Source organism: Hibiscus syriacus, unplaced genomic scaffold (genome assembly GCF_006381635.1).
Source record: "Hibiscus syriacus cultivar Baekdansim isolate YM2019G1 unplaced genomic scaffold, ASM638163v2 tig00110828_pilon, whole genome shotgun sequence".
Taxonomy (NCBI): Eukaryota; Viridiplantae; Streptophyta; class Magnoliopsida; order Malvales; family Malvaceae; genus Hibiscus; species Hibiscus syriacus.
In genome coordinates, this window is record NW_024062880.1 from 1,006,511 (window position 1) to 1,030,706 (window position 24,196).

General features: G+C 38.5%; 1 pseudogene; it reads left to right on the forward strand.

Annotated features, from left to right (window-relative positions):
- Nucleotides 1-1,615: 1,615 nt before the first annotated feature.
- LOC120142349 lies at nucleotides 1,616-23,936 on the forward strand (annotated as a pseudogene).
- Nucleotides 23,937-24,196: the final 260 nt, after the last annotated feature.

Below are 24,196 nucleotides of genomic sequence, written 5' to 3' on the forward strand. Positions count from 1 at the left end.
TGTTATCCTTGGTAACATTTTAAGCGTTTACCTAATATGTTGTAATAACAAATTAAGTAATTAACATATTTTATAATATAAGCGCTACCTATTACGTTATATAAGCGCTACCTAATATGTTATTGTGTTTGATAATGTTTTCAGTAATTAACCGGTTACGTTATCCTTGGTAACATTTTAGGCGTTTACCTAATATGTTGTAATAACAAATTAAATAATTAACATATTTTATTATATAAGCGCTACCTATTACGTTATATAAGCGCTACCTAATATGTTATTGTGTTTGATAATGTTTTTAGTAAATAATCAGTTATGTTATCCTTGGTAACATTTTAGGCGTTTACCTAATATGTTGTAATAACAAATTAAATAATTAATATATTTTATTATATAAGCGCTACCTATTACGTTATATAAGCGCTACCTAATATGTTATTGTGCTTAATAATGTTTCTAGTAAATAACCGATTATGTTATCCTTGGTAACATTTTAGACGTTTACCTAATATGTTGTAATAACAAATTAAGTAATTAACATATTTTATTATATAAACGCTACCTATTACGTTATATAAGCGCTACCTAATATGTTATTGTGCTTGATAATGTTTCTAGTAATTAACATATTTTATTATATAAGCGCTACCTATTACATTATATAAGTGTTACCTAATATGTTATTATATGTGATAATATTTCAGATTAAATGATATAATATAACCGATCTAAATTTTAATCGATCTCTTGTTTAGCCGATCATACCATTTTTTAACTGCCGCACAACGGAACAACTCAAATATTGATGGATGCTTATGGTAAAGAAACCCTAGGTTAAACTAGTGTCACACGAATATATTTTTTATAGGTTAAAACCAAATATTAGTCGTTGGAATCATAATCGGCAGAATCATAACGAATGAAAACCACTCATTGACACTTGAGTTACACGCGCGCCAGCATGTTCGCTTTACGCGTCGATCACCCAACAATTAATAAATAAATAAAAACCACAACTGTAATGATCCATAAATATTTTATTAAGAAGAACATGTATATTAACAACGTATTTTTTAATTAAAAACATATTTTATGTATAACTAAAATTTCAGGATAAAATATAATAAAATAATAAATAGTTATTAGAAGAATATTTAAATTTCATGACGATATCTACTCTCACGTAAAAGTAACTCCAAACTGATTGATTATATATCTAAAGATGGCAATATATTAAGTTAGGTCGAATTTTTTGTTAATTCGATTAGACTTGAAAAGTATATATCTTTTCACCTGAACTTGATTCAAAAATTAAATATTTTTCACTCGACCCAACCCAATTTGAAAATTGTATATCCTTTATATGAATTCGATCCGACCTTAACTTTTAGAGTATAAATCTGACCCGATCGACCTCTTATAAAATAAAGACTTAATTTAAAATAAGTAATAATTTTTTAAAGAAAATACATTGTTATTCTCAAATCATGTCGGGTCAAAGTTTTTTCATCATCCACTCGAACCTAACCCGACCCAACCCTTCTCCCTTGAAAAAGTTGACCCAGCCCGATTGGGTCGGAACAAAATACGTCAATTCCGGATTAAATTATCATCAATGTATCTAACACGTGAAATCTCATCTCCAACACCTCACCGGACCGAGGTTCATGACCCACAATTCCCCTTAACCTTGTATACACAAGACTCCTCATGTTCACCGTCATCCTCCTTTCCTCAACAAGTTGCCGTTCTAAAAATGCAAGAAATTTGTGCTTCATTTGATGGGATTCCATGATATGTTGGGTTTTTTTTTCATGTGAAATATTTGTTTATTATTTCCTTAAAGTACTCTAGAGATCCACGGCTTACATGTAAGCTTCTATGGATTGAAACCCGTAAATTGCAAACTACAAGCTCCTTTTTCTTTTCAATGTTGTGGCAGCAGCAGGCTTTGATAATTTCAATGAAGGGTGAAAGAGAAAATACACAACAAATTTGATTAATTAATTAATTAATGAGACTTTATCTTTATACAGCTAGCATAATATGTCAATTAATTTCCTAATAAATAAATAATAAACAGTCTGTAGTGCAGAGCTTCAATTTCATGTTTTCTTCTTATAACTAAATATTAATTATATACACAAGATTCTTAGTAGGGTACATTGTCCCTATTATATCGGTATATCCTCCAATGGAGAGGATCCTATAAAGTGCATTGGAAGAACAAATTTGTGCTATTTGTCAGGTACGAGATTAATATTGAACAACGATCTGTAAAATAGAACAATATAATAAAAAGCCATATTCAATTCAAGCTTGCTACTATTTCTTTAACCGGAAGTCACTATAGCTTCCTATGAAGAAGAAGAAGATGCCACCTTTTTTTATTCTCAATACATTGGCAATGCTGTTCTCCATTGTCATGGCCTTGAAGGTTTGCCCTCACTGTGGTAGGATTCCGGTGCCTTATCCGCTTAGCACCGGACCTGATTGCGGTGACCCCTGGTACAAAGTCCGGTGTAATGAAGGTACACTCTGGTTGGATGCTTTCAATGGATCATCCTACAATATCAGTTCTGTCAATCCAATGACGCAAACGCTGATCATCGATCCGCCAGGTTTGGCCAAGGATACATGCATGTCGGCCGATTTCGTAACACAAGGGCTTCAACTGGGCGAAAATCTTCCCTTCAACATCACTAGCACCAACACTGTCATGATCATGAATTGTAGCGCCACGGTCCTGCAAGAATATATAGCTCTCAATTGTAGCTCAACGAGTGTTTGTCATGAGTACACCAGGGGCAATCCGGAGGCTAATGCCAATTGTGGGGCATTACCAATTTGCCGTTGGTATGTAACTGGGGGGACTATGCATACTTACAGGATCAGGGTCCGTCCTGAAAAATGTTCAGCTTATCAAAGTTTTGTGAATTTGAATACTAGTTTGCCGGTCAGTGAATGGCCTAAGCCAGGGATGGAGATACAGTGGCTACCGCCACGAGAACCGGAATGTAAGCTCCCGAAAGATTGCATCGGTTTATCGAATTCGATGTGCTTAACGGATCTGGTAAACTCCAGACAGAGAAGATGCTTATGCAAGCCGGGGTTTCAGTGGAACTCCATTTAAGGAATCTGTCAAGGTCAGTACAAAACTTCTGCTATACCTTTTTTAATTTAGAATTTTATGTGCTTGAAGAATAGTTAAAAAACCATAGCATATCTTGAAGATCTTCTTCAAGTATCCAACAATAATATGAAACTGCAAGTTGCTAAGCTGGCCACATGTGCAAATGCCTGCAATCACCCTTTTGTAAAGTAAAAAAGGGTGGGCACTCCAGATGAATTTCAAAGGTTGGTGCATAATTTCAAAGGTTGGCACCGAATGGTGTTTGATTCAATGGATTGGCAATTTTTATTGAAAATAAAAATGAGAAAATTATATTTTAGTCCCTGCACAGTTTATAATATTTACAAAATTAATCCTTAAGCTTAATTATAAATATTCTAGCCCATTTAGCTTCAAAATCATCCCAAATCATTTATTTCTCCCAATACTAGAGAGTTTTCTTGTGAGTTGTGAGTGTTTTGTAAACACCTGTAAATTTTCTCTCTTTAGTAAAAAGATTTGCAGTAGTCCGGAGACGTAGGCAAAATTGGCTGAACTCCGTTATCAATTTCGGATATTATTTTCCGCTTTTATTTCGCATTCTCACTAATCTGGTTATAGGGAAATTACTCGTTCTCGTTTTATTTCCCAACAACTGGTATCAGGGCTTTTGGTTGTGAATTTTGTCATTTTTTTGCGAGGTTACTATTAATTACTATTCATTACTATTCACATAAATAGTAAATTTCGTGAAAAGTAAAAATTTTGTCGTCGATACGAATTTGTCGACGGAGGTGTTCTAATACACGATGGTTCGCAAGAATTGTTAGAAACGATCCAAACGAAGCCAGATTCGAGTGGGAGCGATGGCTGCAGACGAAGGGAATGTGAAAATTGAAAAGTTCGGTGGTGCGGACTTTGGCTTTTGGAAGATGCAGATTGAAGATTTTCTGTACCAGAAAAATCTATATCAATCTCTCTCAGGAAAGCAACCAGAGGGCATGAAGAATGAAGACTGTGCTCTTCTCGACAGATAAGTCCTGGGAGTTATCCGACTGACGTTGTCCTGGAATGTTGCTTTTAACATAGCAAAGGAAAAGACCACGGCAGGTATTATGACGCCTCTCTCTAGTATGTATGAGAAGCCATCAGCCTCAAACAAAGTTCATTTGATGAGGTGATTATTCAATTTGCGGATGGCGAAAGGGGCATCAGTGGCTCAACACCTAAATGAACTCAACACAATCACAACCCAGTTGAGTTCCGTGGAAATTGGATTCGATGATGAAGTTCGAGCTTTAATTCTCTTATCATCTCTACCAGACAGTTGAAATGCTACTGTTACAACAGTCAACAGCTCGTCGGGAAATAGCAAATTAAAATCCGATAATGTTCGAGATCTGGTATTGAGTGAAGAAATTCGACGGAGAGAATCGGGTGAAGCATCAAGCTCCTCAGCCTTGCATACGGAGTCTAGAAGGAGAACTTCAGAAAGAAATTCAAATCGTGGCATATCGAAATCCAGAAGGAGAAAATCAAGAACGGGAAATAAATATTTTACCTATTATAATTGTGGCAGGAATGATCAATTTAAAAGGGATTGTCGAGCACTGAATAAAGATACCGGCGCACAGGAATCTGCCAACATGACAGAGGAGACAGGTGATGCCATAATTCTAAGCGTCAACAGTCCGATTGAATCATGGATCTTGGATTCATGGGCATCTTTCCACTCTACCCCATGCAAAGAAATCATAGAGAACTATGTCAGTTGTGATTTTGGGAAGGTTCATCTAGCTAATGATGAAACCTTGAAGATAGTCGGAAAAGGAGACATCCGACTAAAGTTGCCAAACCAGACCACCTGGAAGCTGACAGAAGTGAGACATATTCATGGCCTTAAAAGAAATTTGATTTCTGTAGGACAGCTTGATGGAGAATGATATAACACAACATTTTTAGGCTGTGAATGGAAGATTACCAAAGGAGAACTCGTTATTTCTCGTGGTAAGAAGATTGGTACTCTCTATGTAACCACAAATTTAGAGAATATCATTGCAGTAGCAGATGCTGATGGAAAATCAAACCTATGGCACCAAAGGCTTGGCCATATGAGCGAGAAAGGGATGAAGACACTTTTGTCAAAAGGGAAGCTGTTAGATCTAAAGAATGTAGATGTCGGACTTTGCGAGGATTGCATCTTTGGCAAACAAAAGAAAGTCTTTTGCAAAGATTGGCAAGACACCCAAGGCAGAAAAGTTAGAGTTGGTTCATACTGATGTATGGGGACCATCTCCAGTTCCATCTCTTGCAGGCTCACTATATTATGTCACCTTCATCGATGATTCTACAAGAAAGGTGTGAGTTTATTTTCTGAAGAAGAAAACATAAGTCTTTGATACTTTCAGAAAATGGAAGGTCATGGTGGAAAATGAGATTGGCTTGAAAGTCAAGCGGTTAAGGTCTGATAATGGAGGAGAGTACATAAATAATAGATTCAGAGATTTCTGCACAAACAATGGGATCAAGATGGAGACAACAGTTTCCATGACACCGCAACAGAATGACGTAGCAGAGCGCATGAACATAACTCTGAATGAACGTGCCAGAAGCATGAGGATACATGCCAGATTGCCCAAATTGCTATGGGTTGAAGCTATCAACACTGCAGCTTACCTGATCAACTGTGGGCCCTTAGTTCCCTTGGATGGCGGAATACCAGAGGAAGTTTGGAGCAAGAAAGAAATAAACCTTTCACACTTGAGAATGTTTGGTTGTATTTCTTATGTACACATAGATTCTGCTGAAAGAAGCAAACTTGATGTCAAGTCCAACAAATGTGTCTTTGTTGGTTATGGTGGTGATGAGTTAGGTTACCGGTTCTGGGAATACGAAAATCGAAAGATCATCAGAAGCAGAGATGTCATTTTCAATGAGAATGTGATGTACAAAGACAGGTCAAGCACAGAATCAAGTAGCTCCAATACCGATACTGAAACAAATGAATTTGCTGAGTTTGAGGAGATTTATGGAAATGATGTTCAGATCAGTCCTGAAGAAGTTCAGAAGAAACAAGCACACCAGAACTGAGATGCTCCTCCAAAATTCCTAAACCAACCCAGCGTTATTCGCCTTCTTTGCACTACTTGTTGCTGACTGATAATGGTGAACTAGAGTTCTATGATGAAGCAATGCAAGTGGAGGATTCAGTCAAGTAGGAGTCTTCCATGAAAGATGAGATGGACTCGCTTATGTCAAATCAGCCGTGGGAATTAGTTGAATTACCACCATACAAGAAAGCGCTCCATAACAAGTGGATTGACAGGATCAAAGAAGAGCACGATGGGAGCAAACGCTACAAAGCAAGATTGGTTGTCAAAGGTTTTCAGCAAAAAAAAGGCATTGACTACAATGAAATTTTCTCTCCAGTAGTGAAACTATCTACAATCAGACTAGTGTTGAAAATTGTAGCTGCAGAGAATCTACATCTTCAGCAGTTAGATGTAAAAACAACTTTCCTTCATAGTGATTTGGAGGAAGAAATCTATATGAGGCAACCAGAAAGCTTCATAAAGGCATATAAAGAAAAACCTGATATACTGGTTGAAGAAGAGCTTGTATGGTTTAAAACAAGCTCATAGACAGTGGTACAAAAAGTTCGATAGTTTCATGGGTAGCAGTGGTTTTACGAGATGTCAAGCAGATCATTGTTGCTACTGTCGAAACGATTTTTAAACGGAGGCGAGGGTGATTTGGAAAACCACGTCATTTTTAATTATTCTCTTTACGATTGAATTTTAATTAAAAAAACAGTGCGATTTTAGAAAACCTCTCGTTTCGAAAAATTGGAAATTCCTTTACGATAAATAAAAATGTAGGTTCGAGGAGTCGCCACCAATCTTTGATTAGGGTGTGATTGGGCACCCAAAAACGTTGTCATTTTAAATAAAAATTAATTTTAATTAAAACGACAAATTTACGGTCTACGTTACCAAAATCCAAGTTCGGGAGTCGATTACGTGTGTGGGGAAGGATTAGCACCCCCACAACGCCCTAAATCGGTACCTAGTCGATTAATTAATTTCTTTGCGACGAATTTCACAAGTTCAAATTTAATTTGATTAATGATCCCTTTAAACAACAAACATGCAAATTTGCAACATTCAAAGCAACAAAATAGATTTAATTTAAAATTACCAAGTCATTAGAAAGATAAAGAATATTCGATTATTTAAAAATATCGAGACCAGATCTTTAGTTCAGTTCTAACGACCTTTTCTCGAAAAGTTTAAATAGTCGAATATTTCCTTTTCTTTCGCTCCCAAATTTTACAAGGATATATCCGAATTTAATTAGGCGTTACTGACGGGATAGCATTTTAATTTAAAATCGTCAAAACAACTTTCCCGTAAGTTAAGAAAAGCCATTATGACAGCTTTAAATTAAAAGGGTATTACCCTTAATCCGATTATGTGCTTAAGTTGAGTCATGCACAAGAGGCCAACATGCGTAAATTAATAGAAATAATCACCCAATCAACAAAAATATATATATATAATATTTCAACAATGCAACACTTTAAAATAGAAATTATGTACATATTTTATTACCACATATTATATCATATATATATATATATATTATATTAATATGAAATGCATAGCTATGACTTAAATGCAACAAATAAAAACATAATAACTAAAATGCAATTCTCAGAAAATAATTATGTTTATTTAAATAAGGACCAAAGCATATTAACCCAAACATTAATGCCGAAAATATAAACAACAATTGGAATGGGCTAACACAAGAATAAACCAAAACACAAAAGCAGGACTAAATAGTAACACACAAGAACTTAAGGCTCAAATGTCTAAAACAGAAAAGATTCGAAAACAACAATACTTTGGACTTAAATTAAATACGGAACAACATGGAGCCAAAATCAGAAATAAGAAAGCAACGATTTAAGGACTAAAACGAAGCATACGAAAATTAAACGTAAAATGTCTAAAAACATGGAAATTAAATACATTACCATAGGACTGAAAATTAACCTTGCGTAAAACATAAAGACCAAATTAGAACATTAAAAACGAATTTAGGACTAAAATGACTTACAAGGAAAACCTAAATGACTCAGAAAATGAATAAACCAAACCCCCAAAACGGGTGCCTAAACCGCTCAAACTACGTCGTTTTGATAATCCAATATATATATGTTATTTAGGTTAAACCAAACCCTAACCCTCATTATACCATCTCCCTCAGCCGCTTCTCTTCTTCTTTCATTCTCTCTCGACGCAGATAGCCCCAACGAGAGCTTCCAAGGGTCTCACGACCTCAACCGGCCACCGCAAGCCGGTGATCAAAACTCACCTCACTGCAAAGCCAAAACCTAAGACAACCTAGACCACCACACAAAACCGAGCCTTCAAACTCAAAACCCCGGACACCAACGACGGCTGAGCAAGCCAAATGACCTCCAACAGTCCCTCAAGTCTTCGATCTACTCTCTATTCCCTGAAACAAGACTTGGCCACCACCCCGACGCCGGCGAGAGTACCCGCTAAACCCGACGAGGGGCTAAACCCCCTAAGGTAAATGACCCTCTTCCTATCCTTTCTATTAACTCATATTTTTTTACTCTAGACACACCCCAAAATGTTATGCGTTGAAAACGAAATATAAACAAAATACCTCCACGATTTTGTATTTTTTTTTGTTGGAAAAAGGGAAAGATCCCTGTTACAATCCTTTTTTAAGGAAAGAATCAAAAACCCCTTTTACAATGCTTTTCCCACTGTATGATTACCGTGCTTTCTCCTTGCTAATGGTTGATCTTCTGGTTTTTGGATGTTGCTGCCTACTGTTGGAGAATCCCTTGCTGTCCGTCCAAAAAACCAAGAAAAATCCCCTTCGAATGGTTGTTGGTTCTCCTTGTAGTCTCTATTGATCCTCGATTCTGGTTGTAGATGATTTTTTTTGGTTCCCCCCTTTTCGTTCTGTTTCGTGGTGTATTTCTCCTCCTCCCTCGCTGTCCGTGACCCTCTGTTCTGTTTTCGTTGATGCCCGTGTTTTGCTTTCCAAGGTACCTCGGTTCTCTCTGCCTCGTTCGTGATGTTGCAGGTCACGGGTGACGACCTCGAGGGACTTTCCGTGGGGTGCTCACGCTGCTCGAGAGGCGTGGATCCTGGATGCTGTCGACTCGTGATCAGGGTACGTGGGGAGCAGACTTCACGTGGGATGCTGCTCGGTTACAGCTGGGAACCGAGCCTCGTCTGCTCGGTTGTAGTGCTGGCAGGACGTGGTTCACGAGCTGCTGTTGGGCACTCCACGTGGGGGACAAAACATGGGAGCATGGGAAGCATGGGGCATTGTGGAGCCAGCTGGTGGCAAGCGTGGACCGCTTGGCATTCACGTGGGCAACTCAGTTGCTGCAACCGGGTCGGATTGGCGCAACCGGGTCGGGTTGATGAAACTGGGCCAAACTTGGGCCTGATCTGCTTTGTGGGCTCCGGATGTAATTGGGTTTCATGTTGTTGTTGGGCTCTGGATTGGGTCGTAATTATTTGTAATCTAATTTGGTCTTGTAAGTGGACTTTAGACTTGATTTGGATTTTGGATTGACTTTGAATTTGTATCTCGATTTCCAAAATGAAAACGTATACGATATCAATCCAATTAAGCACCAAAGTTTCCAACTGCAAGCTTCCACGATTCATCACTTGAATTAATCCTTCATCGAGCACCTTCATATTAATTTGATCATCTTCAAATGGATTCAAATGACCCGGACAAAATTAGGGTATTACAGCTGCCCCTCTTTGCTCGTTGTTGTGAACACAAGAACGTAGCAAAGATAAAAAAAATGACCTAATTTTGTCTGACTGCAGCATCCTCTTCCCTTCTTCAGTCTTCTTCTTGACTTTTGTCTTCATCTCACTTGCACGAACCCTTTTAATGGATTGTTTCGCTTCTTCATATTCGAGAATCTTCGATTTCCTCTCACATCCGATGACCTGATGGCTTGCTCTAACACTATTCTGAAAAAGGCTGAAGGTTTTATGGATGGTTTGCTTCACTGCTGTTTCAGGGTGAGTCTTGAAAAGAATTTTCTAAAAATAAGTTCGCTCCCTATTGCTTCCAAGGAGTATGGAACTCGAATAATCTTTAACAATCGTGTCTGCCCCCTATTTCTTCAGAGAGTATAAGACCCACAATCTTCTTCAATCGCGTCTGCCCCCTATTTCTTCAGAGAGTATAAGACTCGAACAATCTTCAACAATCGTGTCTGCCCCCTATATCTTCAGAGAGTATAAGACCCACAATCTTCATCAATCGTGTCTGCCCCCTATTTTTTCAGAGAGTATAAGACCCACAATCTTCATCAATAGCGTCTGCCCCCTATTTCTTCAGAGAGTATAAGACTCGAGCAATCTTCAACAAATGGGTTCACTCCCTATTTCTCTAGGGAGTATAGAACTCGAACATCTCTTCAAACGGGTTCGCTCCTTCTTTCTTTAAGGAGTATAGAACTCGAACATCTTCAAACGGGTTCGTTCCTTCTTTCTTTAAGGAGTATAGAACTCGAACATCTTCAAACGGGTTCGCTCCCTCTTTCTTTAGGGAGTATAGAACTCGAACATCTCTTCACGGGTTCGCTCCCTCTTTCTCTAGGGAGTATGGAACTCGAACATCTTCAACTTGGTTCGCTCCCTTTTTCTTCAGGGAGTATAGAACTCAAAAATCTTCTTCTTACGGGTTCGCTCCTTCTCTCTTTAAAGAGTATAGAACTCGAACATCTTCAAACGGGTTCGCTCCTTCTTTCTTTAAGGAGTATAGAACTCGAACATATTCAAATGGGTTCGCTCCCTCTTTCTTTAGGGAGTATAGAACTCGAACATCTCTTCACGGGCTCGCTCCCTCTTTCTCTAGGGAGTATGGAACTCGAACATCTTCAACTGGGTTCGCTCCTTCTTTCTTTAAGGAGTATGGAACTCAGACATCTCTTCAAACGGGTTCGCTCCTTCTTTCTTTAGGGAGTATGGAACTCAAATAATCTTCATTTGCTTCACCACTTTATTGTGAAGGCTTGAGTTTGATTTGCTTCAAAGGTCGAACCTGAAAATCAAACATTATCAATCATTAATGTATGCTTGAAGATTCGAAAAACATTATACTCAAAAATTTAGAATTTAAGAGAATCTTTTCGAAATCATTTCTCTTGTGAGAGCTTGTCTCGCCGCAATTGAATACGAGAGTCTTCCTTGACTTGACTGCCATTTGAACCTCTCCCTTTCTGGGACCTTGAATCGGTTAATGACTCCTCGCGCGTGTTTCTTTTTAATCACTTGATCAGCTTCTTTGTACTCGAAAACTTTTTCTTTTTCTCCTACATCTGATGGTCGGATGGTTTGTTCCAACACTCTTCTGAGAAGGCTTAAAATGGATCTGCTTCACTACTTTTGGTGAAGACTTAAGATGCTTTGCTTCACTACTCTCTGGTGAAGACTTATGATGGTTTGCTTCACTATTCTCCGGTGAAGGCTTCAGATTGATTGCTTCACTATTCTCCGGTGAAGGCTTCAGATGGTTTGCTTCACTATTCTCCGGTGAAGGCTTAGGATGGTTTTTCTCCAATCTCATGTGTGCAAGTCTTTCTTCATACATGAAAATCTTCGTTTTTCTTCTACATCTGATGGTCTTCACTTCAAAGCAATGATTCTTCTGTGGATTAGACCTCTCTGTTCTTCAGGGTATGCATTTTTAAATGCAACTCTTTGCATTTGAGGTTTGAAATCTCCCTTTCAATCATCGGGATTTCAACATTCTGCATCTTCTCTCTTCAATGGAAGACCTGTCAAAATCATGTGTTTATGCATAAATCATTAATGCAATTAAATGTATCTGTGTCATGCATTTTCTTTTATGCAGATGATGTTCTCATGAATGCATAAATGTTGAATCAATCTTTGTTTGCCTTCAAATTGGCGAACTCAGTCTTCTTCTACTTGATCATTCTTTCCAGGGTCTGTTTTCTATACTCGTGTAGCAACTCATAGTTCCCAACTTGCATCATTGAAGATCAATTTAATCTTATTCTATATTCTTGTCGTCTTTGTCTTCTTTCTTCATTTCAAAGAAAGTGTTTTCTCTCTCAACTTCTTGCTATGGCCAGAAGCATGATTGTGTTGCCCTATTTTTTTGAGACTATGCATGACTATGCCGGACTCCACAAAGATCAATGGGATAGCAGCACCTATTCTGATTTGACTCTTGCAGCACATCCCAAGGAGGATCTATCCCAATTCTTCATGTCACCACGTCATTTCTCATTTTAACCTTGGAGATGCGTAAGACAACCTTCATCTTGGGTAATGGAAACAACACATGATCACAACATTGATTCAACATCATTTTTACCGGTTCGTAAATCATTTGAAAACATATTCATCTTTTCATGCGGTTTCTGCTCATATCTTTCCACCAGAGAAGCTCTTTGCATAGCGTTCAGTGTTTTTGTATGGTATTACAAGGATACCAAAACTCAATAGAAATTAAGGTGAGATGTTTTGGCTTGCCAACATTAATGCATGTGAAATCACCAGAATGATGCAACTGATGATGGACAAAATGATCATATACTGTAAACCCCAGTGTCACTGTTTCACTATTTTCAGCATTCATACATTTCTATCCCATTGGAAATATTTGTTCATTTCAATGATTTCTCCACAGGCCTTCATTGGCTTTCAAAAATGTCCCACATCAATACCTCTGGCTAAAACAGGCCTTCACTAATGTCGCAACATTATTTTATTCTGGTACGAGCCTTCAAAAATGCCTCAATATCTCAAATTATAAGGCTCATTCTCAATGCCTTCTTGGTCTGAATCTTGTCATTTCAAAATGATGGGGGTTCAATCGTGCCCCAATGTGGGTATTCATGGCTCCCTTCGCACCAAAATCTCTTAACTTCGAATGCTCAAATTCTAGTGCCACCACACAACAGTGCGACCAAATGTCTTGAGGGCTTCTCTTCGCGCCTCCATCGATGCTTAAGGAATGATCAACCTTTCTAACATAATGCCTTGCATTTTGTTACGAGCTGGGATACGTGCATCTCCTGAATGATGAGATCATCTTCTTCTTGATGGGCTACTGACAACGTCACAAGGAAACATTACAAGTTCTATCCATCCACTTTGATATCTTGGACCATCTGCTTCAAGATTGCGGATTGCTTCATGCTCCGACATTGCTTATTCTTCTTCTCAAAAAGAGGCACAATGAGCCTCATCAACTTCAAGGACCTTCCACATTTGAACTGTCCTATTTGAAAATGTTTTTTTCATTTCTCTTATTTTAGGGATCAAAGAATGAAATAATTTTATAAAACATTGCCCCCTAATTCAAGCTCACAATTGAATCAAATCATAACATGAGTTCACAGAATATCAAAAGAATCAATAGCTCTTTAATGTTTTCTGGGTTATAGCTCTTTGACACATATCAAAATTGAGGGGTTGGTTTCAGGTTGGTTTCCTATTTTCTAAGGTTTCGGCCAACAAAATTTCATTTCTTTCTCAATCATTGTGAACATTGCAACATGCCCTTCTTTTTGGCTTGGTATTTTAATCGGATGCGGACAAAATGATGCAACTAGCATAATCGATTACTAAACTTTCTAGAACATTTTTATTTCAGTTCTCTAAAATCTTCCATTTGTTCAAGCTTCGTAGAATCCTCTAGCCAAGGCAGTGCAGAAATATCGATCTAAAAATGAAATTTCTGAGTGCTTGTGTGAAATTGACTATAACAGGTGTTCCTTAACTCCCTTAGTCCATCTTTACCGAAACTCCTTATTTATAAAATTGATTTAATTTGCCATTGTCTGGCTAGCTGAAATCAGCTTTATTGTAATTTGCCTTTACCGGGCTAGCTGAAGGATTCATCTCACCACAAAGTCTTTGACTTGACAATCACAGTGGAGCATACACCGAATTGCCAAGTACCCGATCAAGGTCCTGGTTTGAATATAATCTATTCATAAAGCCAGGGCGTTCGAGTTTCCTCTATAACCAATTGCCTTAGTGGAATAGCTCAACTTTATTGTATACACATATTATATATATATATATATATTTTGGGTATACGGATTCCATTTCTTAAGCTTGTCAAGGAGAACCTGTTATAGTCTAGGTGTTGTTGAAAGTCAGAAAATCTCATCGTTAGAGTTCAATTTCCAAGCAACAAACCTATACTAGATTCACCTACTCGACTATTCCATCCGTAAAGATCATAATCATCATTGAACGTCGTCAACAAAAATGGTCTAGTCAATTTTGTAATGTCATACGCAAAAGATGCCCCATGTTGTCCGCTCCTATGCATACCTGAATACCAAGCCTATGGTTCATTCCCTTATGATAGGAGAAGGCTATATCGGTTCCTGCAAGAAAAGGGTATGGTGTTCGATTGTATCTTCTGGGGGTAAGGTCAAGGTCCTTGTTTTATCGGGTTTCAATCTTGTCATTTTGTCAAAGATTTATAACTCTAATCATTAAAGAGCTTTTAATTCAATTGATATTCAAAGAATTTCAAGTTGAAAATTCGATTCAATGCTCACCATCCTTAAAGTAACATGAATTCATTTAAAATATCCTTACAAACAGAAAGATGAGAAAGTACAAAAAAACATGTTCAAACAAGATGCCGCAAATGAAAAATGCGATTGTGGTGGAGCACAACCTTCACTTGTTCAACCAAAAGGCCCTACTTTCCCTAGAATAGTGGGTGCCCCGTTGGATTAGGGTTTTTACCCTCACTTACTCCCCATTTCTCGATCACTTCTCTTGTCAGGACTCCTTTGTCAACGAGCCTTTCTATCTCTTCCATCAATGGTATACACTTATCAGTGTGATGGCCCAATGCCCCTAGATGAAAATCGCAAGCACTATTCGGGTCATAGCCATAAGCGGATGGGCTAGTCTTCATTCTTAATGGCCTTGGAGTGAGGTATTGATTCTTGATTAAAGGGGATAGCAAGTCAGAAATGGGCACTTGAAAAACCTTGAGGGTCGTATTTTCCCAAGACATCTTCTGCGGCCAGTCTCGGACTACCTCTCCTTTGACTTTTATCTTGTCACTTCCCACTTCTATCTTTTTTTTAGTGTCAGAGAGGTCTCAAGAGTTGGGTAATTTATCTCTGCTTCACATACCTCGATTTCCTTGACTTTGCTCTTCTCTTTTTCAACACTCTCTTCCGTATGTACTTCACTTGTTTTGACCCCGTCAACTCTATTCTGGGGATTGACTTTCAGCTGTTTAGCATCCACCTCTATAACTCCTTGAGCCAAAGATCTCGGACTTGTCGTTTGAAGTTGCTACAATTATCGATGGAGTGTCCTCGGGCTCCCGCATGATATTCACAGGAAATTTTCTCATTATACCAACTCGGATAAGGGGGCAACAAAGGTTTGGCCAGACGTGGAGCAATCAGCTGGGCTTGGAGCAACTTGGGATATATCTGGCTATATGAAAGCTCTTTTGACCCTACTTTCTCCTTGCCGTTATTATGATCATATTGAAGACCCTGTGACTGACCACTGGAACGTTCACTTTGAAGGTTTAACGTTTGACCAACATCTTGGGAGAGACATTGATTTGCATATCTCCCTTCATCGACAAGTTTTGAGCTTCGGGGAGCTTAGGTTTCCATTTTCAAAGCATAACAACCCTTCCGTGATGAAGTTTTGAACTTTATATCTCAGGATCGTACAATCTTCTGTAGAGTGACTAAACTCTTGAGAATGATAACCGCATGATCTTTTGACACCTTGCCAGTCTGGACGCAAATAAGTATTATACCTCGGAGGAAAAGGCTTTAGGAGCCCACTTTCAAAAAGAAAGGGTAACAAGTCTGAATATGAGATCGGAATCGAAATCAGAGACATCCCCTTCTTTTCTATTCTTTTGGCCTTCTTCACTGGCATTTGAACATCCTCTATGCCTCTCTTCTTTGAGTCCGGCTCTACTTTCGCATTAGAAGTTTCACCCTTAACTTCTGCTTTTCCCAGTATGATCTCCGTAGCATCTTCTGGAATCTTACTTGATTTTTGGAGTTGACTTGAATTACCACATCCTCTAACAGGTTCTTGATCATTGCTATCATCAATTGGCTGCAGCGCTAACCTTCAGATTCTCACCGAAGTCTTCATCTTTTCTTGTGTAACAGGGTCATCTGATTATTTCTCCCCATATATCACTGTAATCATCATGCTCATCAACTTGGACATTTGTTCCCTAGATTCAACTTGGAACTTCTTTACTTCATCAATCATTTCTTGTTGGGTCTTTACGAGCCGTTCTTGAATTCTCTCGATCCTACTAACTCGTGCTAATATCTCATTCATTGCTCTCTATCTTTCCAGAAACACGTCTCGGGGTAACTTCAATTTACTTTCAGAGCTTCTGCCACATCATCATTCACGAGTTACTCTCATATTTTCATGATTGATGCATGTAAAAATGCTTAAATTAATACATGCAATGCGAAAATGCAAAATGCAAATGCAAATGCACGAGGTGTTAATCCCAAAAGTGACCGCTTAAGAACAACCGTTCACTTAGACAACAAGAATTTCGTAAGTACACCATGTAGTCAAAATACAACTGCGATTTTTCATCTCTTCATTTCCTTGAGTCGTACTCTTCATGGGATCTGGTATCGCACCTCCAAAGTTGTTGGCGTATTTCATCACCTTTGATGACGTCGAATGTCTTTAAATTGAATCTTGAAATCTCCATTCTCACCTCCAATGTGAAGTGGTCTTCATGTCGTTATGAAGGGTCTTCTCGTCCTTGGTATGACTGTATCTATCCCTTGAGTCAACATCTTGGCTTTTGCAGCTTTAAAGGATTTCTTCAATCAGCTTCAGATCTCTTCGTTCATCGGATGTCCTCCTTCATGGATCGTTTGAACATCTCTGGATCTCCCGGTTTTGACTACATAGTGGAGAATTTCTTACCTCAATATGTTCAGCCTTCTTCTTTGTCAATCACTTGTGAATTAACACCCCTTGATGACATGAGATGCAATGTAATAAAATCAAAATAAAACAGACATAGAACAAAAACGGGTTAGTACACGCAAGATAAACAACAAGATAGTAGATACCGTAAACATCACATAAAACCTATCCTCACATGCTGGCTACCCAATCATGCTTTAGTAAATCCTACCCGACATGATATCTACCCACATGTTTTGTCATTCATAAAAGATCCTAACCGCATGGTATCTAATTCACATGTTTTGTGCGAAAATATAAAACCTAACCGCATGCTTTTCTAGTTCTCATACTTATTGCAAAAATAAATTCGAGGAAAAGGTTAGAATGAGTTTCCCCTTCGTGTCTGCAGACAGAGATTCAACATAAGATGGGCAGAGTTTCAGTATTTCTAAAAGGGTCCTCGAATTGTCCTTTGCTGGTGCCCCCTTGGGCTTGCCAGACCCTCGATTCTCACCCATTATAGGCTTAAAACGAATCAAGTTCAATCCGAGAGGATACATTTCCCTATAACCATGCGAGAAAACTCAATGTTTTTCTCGTAGACATAAAGCATGTACCCCAGAGGTTAATTGCTAAAGCCCATGCGGAGAAAAGTAATTTTCTCACGTAAGCATAGCGTTCACCCCTACCTAACGGGACAGAGCACAGTAAGAAGGCTCTAAATATCAAAATGGTTGTAACGACAGTGAGGGGAAACCCATAGTCCTTTGCCTCGATCCAAGAAAAACAATAGATTAAAACGAAGGTCAGAAAACTGAAACATGTAGATCACACGTTAGTACAACTATTTATTTGTTAATCAAAACGCAAATTAAAATGGAAACAACAATTTAAAACAAATCAGGGATCAAAAACCAAATTAAAGTGAACTTACAACTTTCGTTTGCAAAGACAATTAATTAATCGACTATAGGCCTGACTCTCTAAAAAGTCCCCAGCGGAGTCGCCAAGCTGTCGAAACGATTTTTAAACGGAGGCGAGGGTGATTTGGAAAACCACATCATTTTTAATTATTCTCTTTACGATTGAATTTTAATTAAAAAAAACAGTGCGATTTTAGAAAACCTCTCGTTTCGAAAAATTGGAAATTCCTTTACGATAAATAAAAATGTAGGTTCGAGGAGTCGCCACCAATCTTTGATTAGGGTGTGATTGGGCACCCAAAAACGTTGTCATTTTAAATAAAAATTAATTTTAATTAAAACGACAAATTTACGGTCTACGTTACCAAAATCCAAGTTCGGGAGTCGATTACGTGTGGGGAAGGATTAGCACCCCCACAACGCCCTAAATCGGTACCTAGTCGATTAATTAATTTCTTTGCGACGAATTTCACAAGTTCAAATTTAATTTGATTAATGATCCCTTTAAACAACAAACATGCAAATTTGCAACATTCAAAGCAACAAAATAGATTTAATTTAAAATTACCAAGTCATTAGAAAGATAAAGAATATTCGATTATTTAAAAATATCGAGACCAGATCTTTAGTTCAGTTCTAACGACCTTTTCTCGAAAAGTTTAAATAGTCGAATATTTCCTTTTCTTTCGCTCCCAAATTTTACAAGGATATATCCGAATTTAATTAGGCGTTACTGACGGGATACCATTTTAATTTAAAATCGTCAAAACAACTTTCCCGTAAGTTAAGAAAAGCCATTCTGACAGCTTTAAATTAAAAGGGTATTACCCTTAATCCGATTATGTGCTTAAGTTGAGTCATGCACAAGAGGCCAACATGCGTAAATTAATAGAAATAATCACCCAATCAACAAAAATATATATATAATATTTCAACAATGCAACACTTTAAAATAGAAATTATGTACATATTTTATTACCACATATTATATCATATATATATATATATTTAATATGAAATGCATAGCTATGACTTAAATGCAACAAATAAAAACATAATAACTAAAATGCAATTCTCAGAAAATAATTATGTTTATTTAAATAAGGACCAAAGCATATTAACCCAAATTAATGCCGAAAATATAAACAACAATTGGAATGGGCTAACAGAATAAACCAAAACACAAAAGCAGGACTAAATAGTAACACACAAGAACTTAAGGCTCAAATGTCTAAAACAGAAAAGATTCGAAAACAACAATACTTTGGACTTAAATTAAATACGGAACAACATGGAGCCAAAATCAGAAATAAGAAAGCAACGATTTAAGGACTAAAACGAAGCATACGAAAATTAAACGTAAAATGTCTAAAAACGTGGAAATTAAATACATTACCATAGGACTGAAAATTAACCTTGCGTAAAACATAAAGACCAAATTAGAACATTAAAAACGAATTTAGGACTAAAATGACTTACAAGGAAAACCTAAATGACTCAGAAAATGAATAAACCAAACCCCCAAAACGGGTGCCTAAACCGCTCAAACTACGTCGTTTTGATAATCCAATATATATGTTATTTAGGTTAAACCAAACCCTAACCCTCATTATACCATCTCCCTCAGCGCTTCTCTTCTTTTCATTCTCTCTCGACGCAGATAGCCCCAACGAGAGCTTCCAAGGGTCTCACAACCTCAACCGGCCACCGCAAGCCGGTGATCAAACTCACCTCACTGCAAAGCCAAAACCTAAGACAACCTAGACCACCCACACAAAACCGAGCCTTCAAACTCAAACCCCGGACACCAACGACGGCTGAGCAAGCCAAATGACCTCCAACAGTCCCTCAAGTCTTCGATCTACTCTATTCCCGAAACAAGACTTGGCCACCACCCCGACGCCGGCGAGAGTACCCGCTAAACCCGACGAGGGGCTAAACCCCTAAGGTAAATGACCCTCTTCCTATCCTTTCTATTAACTCATATTTTTTTACTCTAGACACACCCCAAAATGTTATGCGTTGAAAACGAAATATAAACAAAATACCTCCACGATTTTGTATTTTTTTTGGTTGGAAAAAGGGAAAGATCCCTGTTACAATCCTTTTTAAGGAAAGAATCAAAAACCCCTTTTACAATGCTTTTCCCACTGTATGATTACCGTGCTTTCTCCTTGCTAATGGTTGATCTTCTGGTTTTTGGATGTTGCTGCCTACTGTTGGAGAATCCCTTGCTGTCCGTCCAAAAAACCAAGAAAAATCCCCTTCGAATGGTTGTTGGTTCTCCTTGTAGTCTCTATTGATCCTCGATTCTGGTTGTAGATGATTTTTTTTGGTTCCCCCCTTTTCGTTCTGTTTCGTGGTATTTTCTCCTCCCTCGCTGTCCGTGACCCTCTGTTCTGTTTTCGTTGATGCCCGTGTTTTGCTTTCCAAGGTACCTCGGTTCTCTCTGCCTCGTTCGTGATGTTGCAGGTCACGGGTGACGACCTCGAGGGACTTTCCGTGGGGTGCTCACGCTGCTCGAGAGGCGTGGATCCTGGATGCTGTCGGCTCGTGATCAGGGTACGTGGGGAGCAGACTTCACGTGGGATGCTGCTCGGTTACAGCTGGGAACCGAGCCTCGTCTGCTCGGTTGTAGTGCTGGCAGGACGTGGTTCACGAGCTACTGTTGGGCACTCCACGTGGGGGACAAAACATGGGAGCATGGGAAGCATGGGGCATTGTGGAGCCAGCTGGTGGCAAGCGTGGACCGCTTGGCATTCACGTGGGCAACTCAGTTGCTGCAACCGGGTCGGATTGGCGCAACCGGGTCGGGTTGATGAAACTGGGCCAAACTTGGGCCTGATCTGCTTTGTGGGCTCCGGATGTAATTGGGTTTCATGTTGTTGTTGGGCTCTGGATTGGGTCGTAATTATTTGTAATCTAATTTGGTCTTGTAAGTGGACTTTAGACTTGATTTGGATTTTGGATTGACTTTGAATTTGTATCTCGATTTCCAAAATGAAAACGTATACGATATCAATCCAATTAAGCACCAAAGTTTCCAACTGCAAGCTTCCACGATTCATCACTTGAATTAATCCTTCATCGAGCACCTTCATATTAATTTGATCATCTTCAAATGGATTCAAATGACCCGGACAAAATTAGGGTATTACAGCTACATTAAAAAGTTCGACAACAACTTCATTATTTTATTGTTGTACATTGATGACATGCTTGTTGCAGGTTCAGACATGCAAAATATCATAAATTTGAAGCAAAAATTGTTGAAGCAGTTTACAATGAAAGATCTGGGTGCTGCAAAACAGATTATTGGGATGAGGATTAAGAGAGATACAAAGTCGGGGACTTTGATTTCATCACAGGCTGAGTACATCAATGAAGTACTCTCCAGGTTCAACATGCAAGATGTTAAACCAGTAATTATACCTTTAGGTGTTCATTTTAGACTCTCCAAATAACAGTCGCCAAAGACAGAGGAAGAACGTGCACACATGGTGAAGGTATCATATGCCTCAACAATTGGAAGTCTGATGTATGTCATGGTTTGTACCAGACCAGATATTGCTCATGCAGTGAGAACTGTTAGCAGGTACATGAATAATCCGGGCAAGGTACATTGGGAAGCAGTCAAATGGATCCTCAGATATCTGCGGGGTACTACAAACAAAACACTTTATTCAAAGGTGAAGATACGATACTGACAGGCTATGTAGATGCTGACTTAGCCGGAAATGTTGACATCAGAAGGAGCACTACATTGTATGTCTACACTCTAGGAGGTATGCAGTGAGTTGGGTTTCTCAACTATAGAAGATAGTTGCTCTCTCCACAACTGAAGCAGAATATGTCGCTATTACAGAAGCCAACAAAGAGATGGTCTGGCTCTAAAGTTTCTTGGAAGAGTTAAGCAAGAAACAAGAAAACAATGTCTTGTATTGCGACAGTCAAAGTGTCATCCATCTAGTGAAGAATCCGTCTTTTCATTACAGGACGAAGCACATACAATTGCGATATCATTTTATCCGGTCTCTTCTGGAAGATGAGATTTTGAAACTTGAAAAGATTAGTGGAGCTCAAAATCCGGTAGACATGTTAACAAAGACGGTGACTACGGACAAACTGAAGTTGTGTTCAACTTCAATTGGCATGCTAGAGTAACGAGACCAGAAATACTGATGCATTGATTGAGGTGTGAAGACAGATTAAAATCAGTCTTCAAGTCAGAGATTGTAAAGTAAAAAAAGGGTGGGCACCGCCGGATGAATTTCAAAGATTGGTGTATAATTTCAAAGGTTGGCACCGAATGGTGCTTGATTCAATGGTTGGCAATTTTTATTGAAAATAAAAATGGGGAAATTATATTTTAGTCCGTGCACAGTTTAGGATATTTACAAGATTAGTCCTTAAGCTTCAACTATAAATACCCTAGCCCATTTAGCTTCAAAATCATCCTAAATCATTTCTTTCTCCCAATACTAGAGAGCTTTCTTGTTAGTTGTGAGTACTTTGTAAACACCTGTAAATTTTATCTCTTTAGTAAAAGATCTGCAGCAGTCCGGAGACGTAAGCAAAATTGACTGAACTCCGTTATCAATTTCGGGTATTATTTTTTCGCTTTTATTTCGCATTCTCACTAATTTGATTATAGGAAAATTACTTGTTCTCGTTTTATTTCGCAACACCTTTCCCAAGAATCCATAAGTTCGACTAGAACAATGTTGGAAACATCAAGAAGAAATGTCAAAGCACTTTGTTTTATAAAATAATGTTCTCAGATATCATTCTTTTTCATCATAGGTGTCCAATGTACACATGGGAGGCACTGCAGGCATCACAAGAAGAAATCTATCCTCGGAGGTAAATGACTGAATGTCGTCGTATTAGAGATAGACGATAGTAATTTTAAACCGATATGATTTAGCGATAAATAAATTTGGGTATTCTTGTAATGTGTAGGTGCAGCCATTGCAGCAGGTGCAATCATAATTGGACTCACTGCCATCATTATTATTGTCTACAAGCAACAGAAGCACTGTGAGAGAGAAGCTGAAGTGAGTTTAACCAGCGCACATAGAGATCTTTTAAGCTCCAATAGTGGCAAATTGGCCAAGTTTTTCTCCATCAAAGAGATAGCTAAGGCAACAAAGAGTTTCTCCAAAGACAACCTCATCGGCTTGGGAGGGTTCGGTGAGGTTTTCAAGGGCATTCTCGACGATGGAACCGGCATAGCCGTGAAGCGACCTAAGCTTTGGGAACACACAGGGCATTGATCAAATCATCAATGAGGTCCGAATTCTCTGCGAAGTTAACCATAGGAACCTAGTCAAGCTACTTGGCTGTTGTGTTGAGCTTCAACAACCGCTATTGATCTATGAATACATCCCCAATGGAACCCTCTCTGATCATCTTCATACGACACGTAAAAATGTGACACTTTCTTGGCATCGTCGCCTTCGTATCGCCTACCAGACCGCACAAGGCCTCGCATATCTCCATTCCTCCGTGGTTCCACCCATATACCACCGTGACGTAAAATCGAGCAACATTTTACTAGACGAGAACCTCGACTTCGGAGTCGTTCTGTTGGAGCTGCTAACGTCCAAGAAAGCCATTGATTTCAACATAGAGGAAGAAGATGTGAACCTGGTGGTCTTCGCAAGAAAAATACTCAAGGAAGAGAGATTCATGGATGTAATTGATCCTTTCCTTAAACGACAAGCTGGGAAAATAGAGTTGGAGATGATCAAAGCTATGGGGTTCTTAGCAGAATCGTGTTTGAACGAGAGAAGGCAGAATCGACCTTCAATGAAATCAGTTGAGAAAGAGATTGAGAGTATCATGAGTGTCGTTACAAGTGAACAAGTGTTTGAAAGTTAAATCTTCATAAAAAAATGGATACAAGTTTTTAGCACTTAACATTGCTTCTTAGCCAGTATAGAATAACCAGAAATGTTTCCAAGAGCTGGGGATTGTAGCAACCATGTGCATGTAGTTAAAACTTATAATACGTCATCAAACTTTTAATTCGTTTTCATTTTAATCCCTGTCGTTACCTTCGTTATTTTTTGCTGACGTGGCATTAACTTCCGTTAATAATTCCCCTTCCTTTCTTAATGCGTGATTCAAACTAAACTTTT